The sequence below is a fragment of the Ambystoma mexicanum genome, chromosome 3q, assembly GCF_040938575.1.
Source record: "Ambystoma mexicanum isolate Mex_15411 chromosome 3q, UKY_AmexF1_1, whole genome shotgun sequence".
Lineage (NCBI taxonomy): Eukaryota > Metazoa > Chordata > Amphibia > Caudata > Ambystomatidae > Ambystoma > Ambystoma mexicanum.
This window is the reverse complement of record NC_090926.1, coordinates 936,852,183-936,870,054: the sequence shown is the minus strand read 5'-3', so window position 1 is coordinate 936,870,054 and position 17,872 is coordinate 936,852,183. Positions and strand designations below refer to the sequence as shown.

Genomic DNA, 17,872 nt, shown 5'->3' with positions numbered 1-17,872 from the left:
CAAGACCGCGACTGGGCTGGGACTGGTGCCTGCCACATCCACGCACCCAAGGGGGGTGCAGCCATCTGTGGTATCGCCCTGCTGCCCAAGGCTGCTGCTGCTGGGGACGCTGCTGGCTCCCCCTCCTTTTGCGGGAGTTGCCAAGCGATTGAGGCCTCGGGCCAGCAAGGCTGGTGCGGAGCGACCAGGTTGGTGGGTGGCTCCTCATGCCAGCTGCCGCCCCGAGATGGTGTGCTGATTCAGGCTGCGTACACTGCTCCTTGGGTGCCCCAGTTCCACTGAATACTGCATTTGCAACAGCGCCCTGGGGTGGGGTGAGCGACCTGTGCTGCACCACGGCCCCATAACCCCTCTTGAGTACCGCCACCTGCATCTGGCACCAGCGGTGTAACGCTGTAGTGGCCACATGTTGGCTGCAGTGGGGCTGGGGGGGAACATCAACAGACTTCGTGGGACCGCCAGCGAGCCACTGACCGCCTCCTTGGCTCTGGCCGGAACTGACTTGCCGCTGACACAGGTAAGGACTGGGAGTGCGGTGTGCCTGCACACATCTCCAAGCCCCCCTACTGCTGCATCCTCGGACCACAACCAGCGCCCCACCACCACACTGCTCAGCGCCCACCATCAGCACACATGTGGCAGCGCGGCTTGGAACTGCCCTCTGCAGCGCTCGACACAGGCGGGACCCCTCCTGCCCTCATCATCAGCATCACCTGATGCTGTGATGCTGCCGGGATCTGCGCCCCGGACTCTCCTGCGCCTTGGAGACCCTTGATCTTGTCCACGGCACTACCTGGATGTGCCTATTGTGCTTGATCTTCTGTGCCCATGCACATTAATTGCACAGTCTGACCCACGCACCCATAAATGTTTATTGGGCCATCTTCTTGCCATACTATTGCCAGTCACGGACACTGTGGGGAATACAGAAGGCACACACATAGTGTGCATCCAACCGCTGCATATATCATTCACGCCACTGCAAACTGCTTCATTTATATATCTACATTTCTGGACCCCTGGTCACGACTGCTTGGCCGGCTCCATGGACAGCATATCCACTGGCTGATCCCCCACTGGCTACCCTGGTTTGGCAGTACCTCCATCCCCGGCCTCCATCGCCCACTGTTGCAGTCACCAAGAGCTAACCAGCCCCAAATCGGACTACTGGACAAACTGCCATAACTGGACACTAGCCGCTAAGGTCCGGCCACGCCTCTGGCCAAATAGAGATGTCGAACAGATCCCGGGTTGGAAGGGGTGGAAACAAAGTGGGCGCCATGGATAAGTTTGCTAAGGTAGCACCTAGACCTGAGCTGAGACACGCGCCATCTAACCAGGAGGAACCTGCTTTGCCCCCCGGCGTGTCGGCCCCTGACCTCACTGCGATGATGAAATCCATGGCTAAAAACTTTGCCTCCTTCCATGAGAAGTTGGACGATATAAATTCCAACATAGAATCACTTAAGTCACAATTGGATCAGGCTGGCACCAGGATCACTGAAGCGGAGTCCAGAATTGGAGCTAACAAGGATTATCTGAACACTCTCCAGGATACGGTCACCTCCCTAACACGCAACATGAAGTCTGTGAAATCCAAATGCGAAGATTTGGAGTCCAGATCACACAGGAGTAATATACGGATCACAAGGGTTCCGGAAAATGTACTCAAGGGTTGCATGGAGGTAGCCGTTGAGAACCTGCTCAAAGAACTACTGGACAACCCTGATCTGTCCCACTTCTTTACCGTTGAGCGTGCCCATCGCACCCTATCTCCACGTCCTAAGCCCAGAGACTTCCCTAGACCTGTCATCGTCAGGATCCTGAGCTCCAGGTACAGAGATCTTATCCTCCATCTGTCGTGTGAAAAGGGGGAGCTACGCATCAGCTCCCAAAAGATCAGGATTTTTCTAGACTTCTCTGTGGGAGTACAGCAGGAGAGGCAGCAATTACTAGGTGTGAAAAAACTGCTAAGGGAATGCAATATCCCCTACACAATATTATTCCTGACGCAGCTCAAAATCACCTTCAAAGAGAAATTATACTTTTTCACTGTCCCTGATGAAGCAGTGAAGTTTATAGAGACACAGATACCACTATACAATCCATCTACAGACCTCAAGGATAATGACTAAAACATGGCTGACCTACTTTCGACTCGCTTGAAGTTGGGTAATTGGTATCCCTTAGCTCCTGTTTTGATGTAAGGGATAAAGACTTCTGGCTCCCTGCTGACTATGGGTAACTGGTATTCTCTGGCCTTCAGGTCGGCAATATCACTTATTTTACTAGCTCCTCATCATATGTGTTAATGCTATGCTGAACTGTGGTATGCCTTCTCACTTGTGCTACGATGGAGGAACTCCCCGAATGTCCTAGTCCGGACATGATATGACACCAATTGGCACTCCTTGCCTACGATATCTAAACTTGTTATACTACAGTTGCATTCGCTCTAGGACTACTCTCTATTGCTACACGTGCTGGTGATACGAAACTGCATACTAGTATTACATTTTGCCAGTCTCTGAGCCAGTGCTTGGCTGCCCCTGACTAACCTAGTTTCTCTGATCATTAGTGTCCATCAGCCCCTGCGTTGATAGAAATGTTAAATTTACTGACTGCTCACCACACGTTTGTAAGGTATGTTAAGTGGGATGCACCTCGCCATCTGGGTTATGACCGGGAACCTACTCATAGGTTTTGCGCAGGGCATATTGCGGGTGTACTTGTTGGGTGTCCTGACCCACGTTTGGACTATTATGCTGCAACATTTGGTGGTGTGGGCGTAGAAAATCCAAGATGGCCGAAAAAGCCCACATTGCGCCAGAATCCAGGAAAACCGCGCAGTTTTGGCACACACCAAAATGTTCCCCTGACCTGCCACCCACCAGTGCGAGCGTGATGGGCCAGGAGTGCCAAGAGTGAAAGGTGGTGCCCAAGGAAAAACAGCACTACCGGTTGGCTCAAAAAGCACTTTGAAATCACCTTTGTTTCTCTGAAATGCAAGCTAAAAATGCCTATTTTAAACATTGCAAGATATTCAAAAATCTCAATGAACACCAGCAGACCGTTGGCAGAATGTAGTCTTGTGTGCATACAAAATCTGGGAAGATGAAGAGCCCTAAACAATGTTTATAACAAAACTGGCTGAGCTGTGGATGTCAGCAGCCTAAGTTAAATTGGACTGAAAGACACTAAATTCTAAATGTTTAAAATAAATGAGTGACCTACTGTTGAGTGTCACATAGTTTGCAACTGTTAAATGTCATTGTTTTGAACTTAGAATCAGCGTTCTAGCTGCATGTGTAAAAATTGTAAGTTTGATTTGGATGAAGAAAAACTGGGAACAAAAGTGACATTTAGCTGAAGCCTGGCTTAAAGAGATTGAATTCTGCCTGACAACTACCCCCGACGGGAGTTGAAACTTGCTCAACAAATGTTCCCAGGCCTGGCCTGCATTCTCCTGCCCTCACCAAATGGAGATGACACCTCTCTGATTGGATTAGGGGAGGAGCAGCTGGGGACTGCAGGAAACTGAACAATGAGCCTTACTTGGCTCAGGCAAATGTTAAATTAGGGGGGGTCATAAATGGCTTCCTCTTGAGAGAAACGGGGAGGGGCAGTGCCTCTGTGAGCAACTTGAGTTGGAGGAAGTGGACAAACCAGAAATTCCACCATGTGCTTTGGGAAACCACACCCCTCTGGGCCAGAGCATAATTTTAAAAAGATGGATAATTCATAGTACGGACTTGTCAAAATTATATCATTAATATCATTATTATTGTGATTTTTCTGTGCACGTTTTAAGAGGTGTTAGAATTCTGTACCATGTTCTGAGGCAAAACCCCATGAATTATGGAGATTGCAGACACGGGGTTCACGCTAGAAAAATGAAAATTTACTGGAATATGTGTAGAAAGGCGGTATACATCTGTGTCATTTTTGGTAAAAATCCAATATTGGTAAACCAACCAAAAAGCGCAAAATGTTGTCATTTCTTAATCCAAGCTCTTAGAAACATCAGAGTTGGAACAGAAACTACCTTATGTGATATATGATGTGTATATGTAATGTCAACCACTTGTGTATCTGGGAAATGTGTTTAGTTATGAAAATGATTTTCTAAGGTAAAACCAAAGGGGAGTGTTCTTTCTGTATGCCATAAAGATGACACCTGATGACTCACTGTTCCCTTCTCAAATCAGGTCAAAGAGAAATCCTTGACCTATCAAATCATGAGTGGGGTGGGCACAGAAAGTTAGCATCCACACCCATTTTCAAAAGACATAAAAAGAGCTACTGGAAGCCAGACAGGGAGATTCATTTTCCAACCTTCAACTGAATTCCTGCGCAGCACGCTGAGGGAGAACTCCAGAATCCAGAACTCCAGAGATCCAGAACTTAACTCCAGAACTTACAGCAGAGAGGCCTGGACCGCCAGCTAAATCCTTTTTCAGCAGGCCTTCAGAATCCAGCAATCCAACCAAACTATTCTACAGCCGGGCGAGGTGTTGGATTCTTTGCCAAGAACTTTTGACAGAACCGGGAGCAGACCCAGAAAGAAGTGCCGACAGCAGAACCACAGACCAGATCAGAACCAGAGAGACCAGAACCAGAGAACCACAGACCAGTCCGCGGTGAAGTGCAGAGAATAGCTGAACCAGAGAGCTGTGACCTCAGAACCAACCGCCTGGAGTCCAGTCCCAACCTGACCAGACCCTGACGGACTATTTCAATTTCATAGTGTGAGTACTCAGCCAGAACTGTGCAATACCAATATCTTAGCTTAAAACAATCGGATTCAAAACATATGAACCTGTCCAGAACTGCATCATAGGAATCGTGTGTTCCCTCTCCGATTTAAACCTGTAAAGTGTCATTTTGCCATTTTGAATCATTATTTCATTTCTGAAAAACTACCTTCACGAAATCGTCCTTATCTCTTGAACCGTTTGTGCTAGGAGGGAGTTTTAACTTTCATTTTAAAGCTAAGATTCTAGGCTTTCCAACGAACTTTCTATTCATTATACTTTTTCCGTAATCCTCCTCGACGCACTCGGAAAAAGTGCTGCGATTTGCGATTTGGCTCAAATTTCGTCACTTGTCAAAATAGCAGCTTCTTGCTTTCCTTTGCTGAAATTCGTTTGCAACCTCACAATCATTCATAGAGCATTGCTAAACTGATCATGAACTAATTTAAAGTAGCTATCACCCACCCTGAATCTCTTATAGGGAATTAAAAACCATTTTTAGCATATTTTACTTCATTGCCACCACATTTGAAAGGATTTTGCCTGTGTTTTAAAATCTTCCCTGTTATCTAAACTTGCTAGGGGGGAACTGAACTACATTTGATTGTATTCCTGAGAACTGTGTGCTCTTCCTTCCATCTTCTATTGCATAGGGGGGGAGTGAATTGCCACCAGGGGAAAAGTGAACATATTATCTCTTGTGAAATCATATCAAGTTTATTTCTGTGCTGCATTTTTCCATCACTGCATTCCTTGAAATCATAAAAGTATTCTCATCTACCTTATCCTCTATACTACTCCTAAGTAATTAAACCAGTGTGCTAGTATAACATCATCCATTGTTGATCAATGTCATATGTCTAAGTGTGATATCAAATATTAATTTATTATAAAAGTGTGATATATATATATCGTTTAATTTTTCCAATAAATCTTTTAAATTGCAAAACAAACCTACTTCTTGGCTCAGTGAGGTCTAAGAGAGGGGCGTTATACAAGGGTTCATCATCCAGATTATAACTTGTCATAAAAATATATAAATAAGGGCTTCCCTTGAGCAATCCCAGACAAGGCACTGACTTAGTGGGAATGCTTGATTGGAGTCATTAACATACTATTACTCTCCGCCCACTGGTACATTTCATTCTGCTTGTTATTCCCGGAATTAATAGCCCATACCTGCAACCATCTTAGCACTGTCGCCCGTTCCTAGATATGCTGGTGAAATGTAATTATGCTTTAGTGAAGAATACCGCCAGCCCTTAGCACCTGTCCTAGTACTCCATTACTCCTGTATAATTGACTGCACAGCAACAGCGCACCCCACTGTGGTTGCAGTGGCTACTTTATAGGGTTTGTTGTGTACAGGACCCTGTTGGGCCTGTTGTGCAGTTGGACCAAGTTGGGATTGGTCCACTGACACCTGGTTGGGGGGATTTGTTGACAGCAGTGGGAGGGGGGAGGGTGGGGGCACCACCAGCTAGAATGGGGTGGTGAGGGTCGGGAGGTGTTATACCAAAAATGGCAGAGGTGGAGCAGCATTTCACGTCATGAAAGGGCATCATAATGGAAACATTTTTACCTGTGGACACACACTGGGTTATACTTGCTGGGATGTACCCTAAAGCAATGAAATGACCATAAACATAATGTCCTGGAATATCCGGGGATTGAGTAACTACACCAAGACCTGCAAGATCGTGGCGTACGCTCAGAGGCATGGGATCGAGATACTCATGTTGGAAGAAACTCACACCCATGGGCAACTAGGAATGAGTATTGCACCAACCTGGGGGCCTAATAGATTTTATACAACTTACTCTACACAGGCCAGGGGTGTATTGATGCTGATCCATAAATCTATCAAATTCACACTCCAGAAATGTTACATTGATCCCGAAGGCAGGTATATTGTCCTATACTGCACAATGGTAAACAGGGAAAACCTTTTAGTAAACACTCATGGTCCCAATGTAGATACCCCAGACTTTTTTGATGAGGTTGCTTCTATTCTGTTGGGTTATGTTGGAGTCCAGATCATTTGGGGGGGATATTAATCTAATACTTGATACCGTATTGGATCAAACGGGAGATACACCCAGAACCCTGTTGAGCGGCACCCAGATTACGCATGCACTGCACAGAACTTGACATCTGAGATGTTTGGAGAGCTCTCCACCCACAGCTGCGTTAATATACCTATTACTCATCTGTACATGATAGCTCTTCCAGAATTGATTTTTTCTTGATGTCCGGTAACTTGATAGGGAGGATAGACAAAGCTCAAATGCTTACTCGCACATTATCCGACCATGCACCTGTCACCCTGTCAGTGGTACTAGGACCAAATATACCTACATGTAGCACATGGCGTTTCAAGTCTGCTGCCATACTTGACATATTATTCAAGGCTGACATACTAGCTGATATCGTGACCTTCTTTGAATGCAACTGCTTACAGGATACTACTGCCATCTCGAGGGAGGCGGGAGTACGGAAACATATAAGAAACAACCTCAGTCGGTCTAAATCCAAACTACGAGACCTGGAGCTGGATTGCACAACGGCGGCCGACCCGCCAAGCTTGCACAGATAAGTCAGGAACTTGAGTCCTTTGAGACACGCCATTAGGGAGATCCGCTACTTTAGTCAGCCACAGACCGCCCGGAAATATGGGGAGGGTGCGAGAGACCGGGTAGGTGACTAGCGAGGCGAGAATGGGGTCAGGCTCAGATTGTATCTATTAAAAATGCACAGGATATTCCACAAGGTCAGACCAGCAGATACTGGGTACCTTTACTGAGTTCTGCACCAGTCTTTATGCATTACCCCCGGAACACAATGAGCAACATATGAGAGACCTCCTTGATCAGATCCCCACGACATGTATTTTTCACTCAACAAGGGACAAATTGGATTCCCCGATCTTGCTGGAAGAGATTGTTAGTGCCATCACAGACCTTCCGAAGGGCAAAGCACCAGGCCCTGACGGACTCACCCCTGAATTCTATTAAGAACATGTATCAAGTCTAGCTCCCAAACTATTGTAGGTCTGGGATGAATCGCTTCAGGAATCCATCCTCCCTCCCTTCTTACGCATAGCTGTCATAATGGTATTGCTCAAGCCCAACAAACCCGGCCACAAGTGTGGCTCGTACAGACCTCTCTCGCTTATGAATATAGACACTAAGATCTTTGCAAAGGTTATAGCGAATCGGTTCCTTCCGAACATGACCCACCTGGTACACGAAGATCAGGGTGGCTTTGTGCCCGGTAGATCCACCTCTCACAGCATCTGGCGGCCTTTCAATGTGATGGCTAGAATTGACCAGGACTCTAATGCTGTAGCGGTCACGCTTGATGCTCAAAGGTTATTTGACATGGTCTCATGGAAATACATGTGGCTGGTCCTGGAGACAATATGGATTGGCCCCAACATGATTGGATATATTAAAATGTTATACACTGCTCCTGTGGCAAGGGTCCAGGTCAATTCCCTAACATCTGCACTATTTACACTTTTCAGGGGTTCCCGCCAAGGTTGCCTTTTCTCCCCGATCCTCTTTGTACTAGTGATAGAGCTGATGGCTGACCATGTCAGAACACGTCATGCCCATAGGGGGCTATGGCTGAAAGACACCCCCAAAATAATATCTCTATACACTAATGGTGTGTTGCTATCTGTCAGAGACATCGCCACATACTTGGATCCTTTCTTGAGGGATAGTACATGCGTTGGCACCTTCTCAGAATTTACAATTAATAACTCCAAGTCGGAAATTCTCACACTCACTGACATCATCGGCACACCTTCACCATCCTTTCCCCTCACTCTCTGGCTGGCCTCCCTTGGCCCACCTCCTACCCCCACCTGCGAGGCTAAGAACCTCGGGGTCATCTTTGACTCCACACTTTCCTTCTCCGCCCACATCTCCGAGGTCTCTAAAAAGTCACATTTCCTACTGCATCTCCTCAGAGGTACTCTGCCTTTCCTCTCCTTCCCCCAGAAGCTCATGGTATCCCAAGCTCTGGTTCTCTCTAGCTAGGACTATTGTAACAGCCTCTTTCTAAATCTACCTGCCTCTACTCTCCGCCCTCTGCAACTAATCCAGAACAGGACTGTGAGACTTGTCCTTGGCCTCAAGCCCTGGGATTGTATCTCTCCAGCTCTGAAATCTCTCCATTGGCTCCCAGTGGATGCAAGGATTACATTCAAAACCCTCTGCATTGTCCACAAGGCTTTCTGGGGCCTGGGTCCAAAATACCTTCAGCTATCCCTTCGCAAATACCTCCCCTCTCAAGCTCTTCGCTCCTCTACCTCCAACTCCCTCAGGGTCAGTCCCTGGGGGTAGATTTCTGTCTTTGGCTGGGGCCTCCCTCTGGAACAGCCTCCCTGCCACTCTAAAACTTGAGGAGAACCATCTCCGGTTCCGGAAGCACCTCAAGACCTTCCTCTTTTCTTCTGCTTTCGCTCCCCCACTCCCCTGCTGATCTGTTCTCTCGTGGCACCGTGCACCTGGCCACCCTCTGTCCTCCGGGCCCAGGTACCTGCTCACCCTGCCACCCTCCCGCACTGCCTCCAGGCCACCCTTTGCACTGGGGTCTGTATCTGTACCCATACAGCCCCCCATTTTATTCCTGCACTTATAAGATCTACTCTGTCTGCTGTCTTAAACCTAGCACTTGCAAATTGCTGGCAGCACTTCCACTGTTTGTTGCCTTTATTATGTATTTATTGTTATTTATCTGTTTCTCCTCTGCTTCGCACTTTAAACTTCTCCCCCCTTCCAGGCACTTTTCCCCTCCCCCTCTCCCACGCACTTGCATATTCTCAATGTCACTGGGCCTAGTTAGATCGCTGTTTTGTTCTCCCTGTTCCCCTCCCTTGCCTTGTCACACCCTGAAACACTTGTGTACGAGCGCAACAGAAATAAAATATCAATATCAATATCAATATCACCCCACAACCTGTCTCAGAGTATCCACTTCGCTAGTCCCCCAAGGGAATCAAGTATTTGAGAGTCCAGGTGTCCCTGTCCAAGTCTGCCTTGTTAGAGGATAATTATGCAGCTGTGGCGCAATTTGTTGAGTCACAAATGACAAGGTAGGTTGTGATCTCTTCCGCTGTCACTCGCCGGGAAACTTTCTCTCATCAAGATGGTTCTGGTACCCAAACTGCTTTATATATTCAGCAATGTACCCATCTGCCCTGGGAAACAATACTTTACGAGGTCACACAAATCTTGTGCACAGTTCCTATGGCACTCAGGTGCGGTGCGCAAGAAATGGTCAGCTATGGCGCTCCCATCTGAGAGGGGCAGATTCACTGCTCCGGATTTAACACTATATTGGATAGCTGCACAGGCCCAATACGCCACGTATTGGTACCCGAGTCCTCTGACTCGGCCACATGTAAAGCTGGAAAATCTGGCTACGGCTGGGACCGATATTATGACCCTGATTTTTCATCGGGACAATGTGCTGGATTCCCACCTGGACCCAATGGCATCCACCCTACTTGCCTGGGGCCGACTCCTGAACACAACAGCTGGTTCTTACCCTTATTACAAATGGCTTCCCATCTGGAAGTTCCCTGGGCTGGAAGCCACACACGATACAGCCTTGGCCCGACACTGGGAGGCCCTGGGTTACTGGGCATTTACTGACTTCTTTCCCAAAGGGAAGTACATTGGTCCACAAACATGGAAGCAGGGTCACTCTGGGTCTGCATTAGAAATGTTGCAATACCATAGGCTTCGCGCTGCCTTCCGCGACAGGTGGCCTACTTTCCCTGTTGAACTCCCGGACACCCCGGGAGTCTTGTATATAGCCAAATCGAGTGGTGCCTGCGCCGTTGTCTCCTCTCTATATAAAATCATGCTGGCATAGACCACAACCCAACCCTCCAAGGCTCGAACCGAATGGGCTGACGAACTGGGCATCAAGATTTCTGATCGTCCTTGGAAGAAGATGTGCTCAAACAAAAACAGGGTATCCTTTAATTTTCATTACTGAGTCATGCAGTTTAAATTACGAAATAGATTCTATTACACTCCCCGAAAAATCTCTAAGTTCACTCGCACTGGTACACGCAGATCACTTACACATGTTCTGGTCATGTCACATGCTGGGAGATTTCTGGGACGGAATCCTGAATGCCCTTACTGATATCACTGGTGCAGAGATCAACCCTAGGCCCCTGGGAATCCTATTTGGGTGTGGGATACTGATGACACTAGACGGATGGCTAAATTCTTGAATATAAGCTGCATGATAGCCAAGAAGTGTTGGAAGAGTCCCTCCCGCCCTGCCTTCCAGAAATGGCTTAATGCACTCACCTGTTCCCGGACCTGTGAGGAAGAATACCTAAATATGCTCCCAGTGCACTCCCGCACAAGAACATATGGTCCGCATTCAACATTTACCTCCTCAACCAAGCGGAAAATACATCTGGGAGCGACTCACCTGGAGCCTCACACAGGCGAACTTAAAAATCATGGTATGTTACAACTGTCTCCTTTCTCTATTTGTATGATATATTGCCCCATGTACATTGTGTCTCATGAGTGTACTGCTTATGTACTATGCTATGACATGTGTGTTTGCTGTCATCCTCTGTCAATAAATAAACATTTTTAAAAATGTAAAACTCACGGTCAGCATTAAGACATCTTATGTCATTAGACAGTGGTAGATCAATAGCATGTGTCCGTCATATAAAAAACACTGGCCCTCATTACAAATCTGGCGGTAATGAATGGGCAAGAACCGGGTCATGCCGAGTTAGGCGGACCCGGTACTTGCCCATTTTCGGGTGCCGGAATCAAGGGCCTCCTCATCCCCATTCTGCCCCATAGGGCTGAATGGGTTGGGACGTCGGATCCACCAGCACAACTATACATGTGCCGGTGCATCCAACGTGCTCTGCTCGCGGGTGCCGTTACACCACCAGGAAAAACCTGGTGGGTGAAACGGTTCCCGAGAGCAGAGCCCGTACTATGGCAGTCTGGGATGTACGGTACCAGCATGCTTACCTGTACCGTACTTCCCAGACCGCCATACTCGTAATGAGGGCCACTGTGTGTGTAGCGGGCAAATTCAACCTGTGAACTAACCCTGAGAACCAGTGTCCAGGTGCAAAAAAAAGAATTAAAGTGGCCCTGGCTAATAATGCTTGAGATAAATTGCTGCACATGTCTATGGTACTAAAAAAGGGTTTGGATTATCTTGAGCTTTCTCCCTTTGGTCCCAAAGCATATCTGGATTACATCCGGCCGGCATTTGAAAGGTCTCTTTACATATGGTTAAGACTCTGTACTTTACCGATGGAAGTTGTTACTCAAACTTGGAATGTTTCTAACACAGCACAGTTTCCGATGTGTGGGAACCCAAAGGAAACAGTCCTACATTTCATGTTACTGTGTCAAAAATCTGTGCATTTTAGGCAAATGTATCTGAGGCCAGTATTACGGAAGGCACGGCCTAGGGATATGAAATGAGCATTGAATTTGCTAAAAAAAAGAGCCTACACCCTTTGATGGTTTTGGATGTGCACGTTATATTAATAGAACTTGGCTCCTAAGGAATAAGGGGCAGAATCTTCCGGGCAACTGAGTAGGCCTGAGCACGAATTACTTCATGGAAACACATAAGATCAATGCTTGTTTTTTCATGTGCCCTATATGCTGCTACCAAACTAAGACTCACATTCTGCCAGTATAATCACATTTTGAGGCTGCAACGTTCCTCTCCTCATTGGTTTTACTGATTGATGGTTAGTATATATTTAATTATTTATTAGACTTTAATATCCTCATGAATTATATATACCCTTGTAATAATTGAGTATTAATTCTGTGTCCGTTATATTTGTCTTTTTAGTATTTACTGTGCATATTCTCCATCTTTTGTCAAATGATGCATGTTGTTTGTTTAACTTGAGGGCGCAACGCCGAATAAATTTTTTTTGACCTGAGCTGGCAACTGTTTGAAATGAGCTAAAGAATAACGCTTTGCCAAACCAAAAACTCACAAACATATTTTGACTTGTGCTGAAATCCAAGGAATGGGGTGGAGTGTCCAAATGGCATGTAGCCAGTAATTTCCATAGGGTCCTAACAGGTAAATATGCACAATTTGGTGCATATTGGTGAAACAGTGTGGAATGTATTAAGGAACAACACTTTGCCAAGCCACAAACCCACAAGCAAAGTATGACTTTGCTGAAATCCAGGGGGTGGGTAGTACAAATGTCATGCAGCCAGTAATGTCCAGATGATCATAACAGGCAACTATGCAAAATGTGGTGCATATTGGTGAAATAGTGGGGAATTGTATAAGGAACAACGCTTTGTATAAACACATTTTGACTTTTACTGAAATCCAGGGAAAGGGGTCGGATGTCCAAATGTCATGTAGCCAATAATGACGAGAGAGTCATAACAGGTAACTTTGCAAAATGTGGTGCATGTTGGTGAAACGGTGTGGAATTTTATAAGGAACACCACTTTGCCAACAAACCCACAAACACATTTTGACTTTTACTGCAATCCAGGGTAAGGGGTGGAGTGTCCAAATGTCAATTAGCCAGTAATGTCAAGAGGGTACTAACAGGTAAATATGCACAATTGTATGCAGATCGGTGAAATGGTGTGGAATTGCATAAGGAACAATGCTTCACCAAGCCACAACCCACTAACAAATGTGGACTTGTGCTGAAATCTGGGGAAAGGGGCGGGGTGTCCAAATGGCATGTAGGCAGTAATATCCAGAGGGTCCCACAAGGTAACTGCAAAATTTTGGTGCAGATTGGTGAAACAGTATGGAATTGTATAAGGAACAATGTTTTGCCAAGCCACAAACACACAACAAAATGTTGACTTGTGATGAAATCCTGCCACAACACATACATCTATATATATAGAATGGACATCGATCACTTTAGGGGCTAGTGTCACTGAGTAGTCAGTCACATTTTGGATAACACACATACAAAAGATATGAACACAATAAGTACGGATTTCCCATGAGAGAGCAGAGAAAATGGGTTCTTACCTCTAGAGTATTCGAGCGTTACTTCAATGTAAGGCATTTGGGAATGAATCTGTGATCAGAATGGCAAAGCATGGCAAGACAAGCCCTCATCTGACTGATGCTGGCCAGGCCTGGGCTTTGTGGCTGATTTGTACGGGCCCCACCATTCGTCCATCTCTCGGTAGATGTCAGGGAGGATGAAGGGGCTCAGACCTGAAGGCAGGAAGTGTATCTGGACAAGAGGCTATTCGAGGAGTACCTTTTGCTGCTGCTGCTGCTGTTGATCCGGTGAGCAGAGAGAAGTCATCGCTGGCAGTGAAAGCAGAAAAACTGGAATCTCGTCTCACTGCACTCCCTGGGTCATTTCCTGCGATCACACCTTAAGCACTTTTCCCACGACCACAGCCCAAAAGGCAAGCGTGCGGAAAGCGTATCCATGCCAGTGTCAGATGATACTGCTGAGGCTCTAGCACCACCTTGGCGGAGGGGAATGTCGGGATTATGGGGTGAAAGACAATTCATTTTGTTTTTCTTTGTGGTAAAATGAGCACAAAGCTTCCAGGTGCATAAATAAAGAAGGCATTTGCATGGAGACTCGGGCATATTAATGCTTAGCCAGTGATCGAAGTGACTGGGAACGGTCGGGTGCAGTGTTTATTTTTTTTAATTTTACTATTCCTCTACTTATTACGGCCATTTTCACCAGATTCACAAGTCTATACAGAGGATTTGTCCATTCATGTCCTTATTCAAGTTTAAAGTTTACTAGGAGCCTTAGTTACTAGTCACTTAGACTATTGCAATGACCCGGCTGCAAGACCTTGTCACATGTTGCACTGTGCTTCCACCTACCTCTTCCTAGCTGAGACCAATGTACACTTCTACCACTGTGCTTAGCAGTAAATGACGGAAATTCCAAGCAAGGGATATGAAATGATGTGCTAGGTTATTTATAACGCTCTTAATACCCAGAGGCGTCTAAGCGCGGACCTGGGGATCAAACCAGTGTTGCACCGTGTCATCTTGCTTCCAAGGCGAGCGTGTTGCCACTGAGCTATCCTCCCGATGACCATGATTATGGAAACAGAACAATTTTTTTTAAATGGGTAAACAGAGATGTGCGGACTGTTATAAAGATAATGTAGTGCAGACGTTTACTTCTGTTTTTGGGGGAAACCCTCTCAATATTTGATGCACCCTTTTGATGACAGACCTGCAAGCTCATTTTATATGGGGGCATAACGTTAATGGAAGGCATAAAAAAGCATGGCATAAGGATTTTATGCCTTCCATTAACATTGCCCGTCATTTTCATTGGTATGTTGTCAGGATGGGCAGAACGCAAGTTGGGTTTTCTCTGCCTTCCCGCCTATAAGCTATAAAAATGCTCCAGCATTTGCGCCGGCATGGATTTTACTACTGGCGCAAATGTTAGAGATCCCTATGCGCTCCGCCGACCTAATGCACCAGCAAAAAGCAGGATCCATTCTACATGCTGCCTGCTATGATTGCATGGCAGGCAGCATGTACAATTTCAATTAAACGCTCACCGACATGCTTGCATGTCAGACAATGGTAAGCAGTGTTCACAATGAAAATTAAATCCTGCCCGACATGCAAACAAATACGGGCAACATTTAATTGTAATTGTGAGTGCCGGTTGCCATGTGAGCTCCGCAGTGCTGTAGCAGTCACGCTTGATGCTCAAAAGGTATTTGACATGGTCTCATGGAAATACATGTGGCTGGTCCTGGAGACAATGGGGATTGGCCCCAGCATGATTGGATATATTCAACTGTTATACACTGCTCCTGTGGCAAGGGTCCGGGTCAATTCCCTAACATCCGCACTATTTACACTTTTCAGGGGCACCCGCCAAGGTTGTCTGTTCTCCCCGATCCTCTTCACACTAGTGATAGAGCTGATGGCGGACCATGTCAGAACACGTCATGCCCATAGGGGGGTATGACTGAAAGACACCCCCAAAATAATATTTCTATACACCAACGGTGTGTTGCTATCTGTCAGAGACACTGCCACACACTTGGACTCTATCTTGAGGGATATTACACGCGTTGGCATCTTCTCAGAATTTACAATTAATAACTCCAAGTCGGAAATTCTCACACTCACTGACATCATCGGCACACCTTCACCATCCTTTCCCCTCGCTCTCTGGCTGGCCTCCCTTGGCCCTCCTCCTACCCCCACCTGCGAGGCTAAGAACTTCGGGTCATCTTTGACTCCACCCTTTCCTTCTCCACCCACATCTCTGAGGTCTCTAAAAAGTCAAATTTCCTACTGCACCTCCGCAGAGGTACTCTGCCTTTCCTCTCCTTCCCCCAGAAGCTCATCGTATCCCAAGCTCTGGTTCTCTCTAGCTTGGACTATTGTAACAGCCTCTTTCTAAATCTACCTGCCTCTACTCTCCACCCTCTGCAACTAATCCAGAACAGGACTGCAAGACTTGTCCTTGGCCTCAGGCCCTGGGATTGTATCTCTCCAGCTCTGAAATCTCTCCATTGGCTCCCAGTGGATGCAAGGATTACTTTCAAAATCCTCTGCATTGTCCACAAGGCTATCTGGGGCCTGGGTCCAAAATACCTTCAGCTATCCCTCCGCAAATACCTCCCCTCTCGAGCTCTTCGCTCCTCCTCCTCCAACTCCCTCAGGGTCAGTCATTTTTCAAAGAAACAAGCTGGGGGTAAATCTATGTCTTCAGATGGGGCCTCCCTCTGGAACAGCCTCCGTTCCACTCTAAAACTTGAGAAGAACCATCTCCGGTTCCGGAAGCACCTCAAGACCTTCCTCTTTTCTTCTGCCTTCGCTTCCGCTCTCCCCTGCTGATCTGTTCTCTCTTGGCGCCGTGCACCTGGCCACCCTCTGTCCTCTGGGCCCAGGTACCTGCTCACTCTGCCACCCTCCCGCACTGTCTCCAGGCCACCCCTTGGACTGGCGTCTGTATCTGTACCCATACACCCCCCCCTTTTATTCCTGCACTTATCAGATCTACCCTGTCTGCTGCCTTTAACCTAGCACTTGCAAATTGCTGGCTGCACTACCACTGTTTGTTGCCTTTATCATGTATTTATTGTTATTTATCTGTTTCTCCTCTGCTTCGCACTTTCCACTTCTCCCCCTTTCCATGCACTTTTCCCCTCCCCCTCTCCCATGCACTTGCGTGTTCTCAATGTCACTGGGCCTAGTAAGATCGCTGTTTTGTTCTCCCCTGTTCCCCTCCCTTGCCTTGTCGCACTCGGAAACACTCGTGTACGAGCGCAATAGAAATAAAATATCAATATCACCCCACAACCTGTCTCAGAGTATCCACTTCGCTAGTCCCCCAAGGGAATTAAGTATTTGAGAGTCCAGGTGTCCCTGTCCAAGTCTGCCCTGTTAAAGGATAATTATGCGGCTGCGGCGCAATTTGCTGAGTCAAAAATGACAAGGTAGGTGGTGATCTCTTCCGCTGTCACTCGCCGGGAAACTTTCTCTCATCAAGATGGTTCTGGTAACCAAACTGCTTTATATCTTCAGCAATGTACCCATCTGGCCAGGGAAACAATACTTTAGGTCACACAAATCTTGTGCACAGTTCCTAGGGCACTCGGGTGCGGTGCGCAAGAAATGCTCAGCTATGGTGCTCCCATCTGAGAGGGGCGGATTGACCTCTCCGGATTTGACACTATATTTGATAGCTGCACAGGCCCAATGCGCCACGTATTGGCATCCGAGTCCTCTGACTAGGCCACATGTAAAGCTGGAAAATCTGGCTGCGGCTGGGACAGATATTATGACCCTGATTTTTCATCGGGATTATGTGCTGGATTCCCACCTGGACCCAAAGGCATCCACACTACTTGCCTGGGGCCGACTCCTGAACACAACAGCTGGTTCTTACCCTTATTACAAATGGCTTCCCATCTGGAAGTTCCCTGGGCTGGAAGCCACACACGATACAGCCTTGGCCCGACACTGGTAGGCCCTGGGTTACCGGTCCTTTACTGACCTCTTTGCCGAAGGGAAGTTCATCGATCCACAGACATTGAAGCAGGGTCACTCTGGGTCTGCACTAGAAATGTTGC

The 17,872-nt window shown here is 47.0% G+C and overlaps 1 protein-coding gene across 9 annotated transcripts in view; it reads right to left on the bottom strand.

Moving 5' to 3' along the window:
• The window catches only part of KCNJ16 (potassium inwardly rectifying channel subfamily J member 16), an 803,454-nt gene that overhangs the window by 127,501 nt on the left and 658,081 nt on the right, over window positions 1-17,872 (bottom strand). Inside the window, exon 1 of one of the 9 annotated variants that reach the window (XM_069655089.1) lies at window positions 13,809-14,076. The exons of the other annotated variants lie outside the window; for them this stretch is intronic. The gene's annotated coding sequence lies outside the window, so the exon portion shown is untranslated. Of the gene's footprint in view, window positions 1-13,808; window positions 14,077-17,872 lie in introns of those variants that run through there. 9 annotated transcript variants of the gene reach the window in all.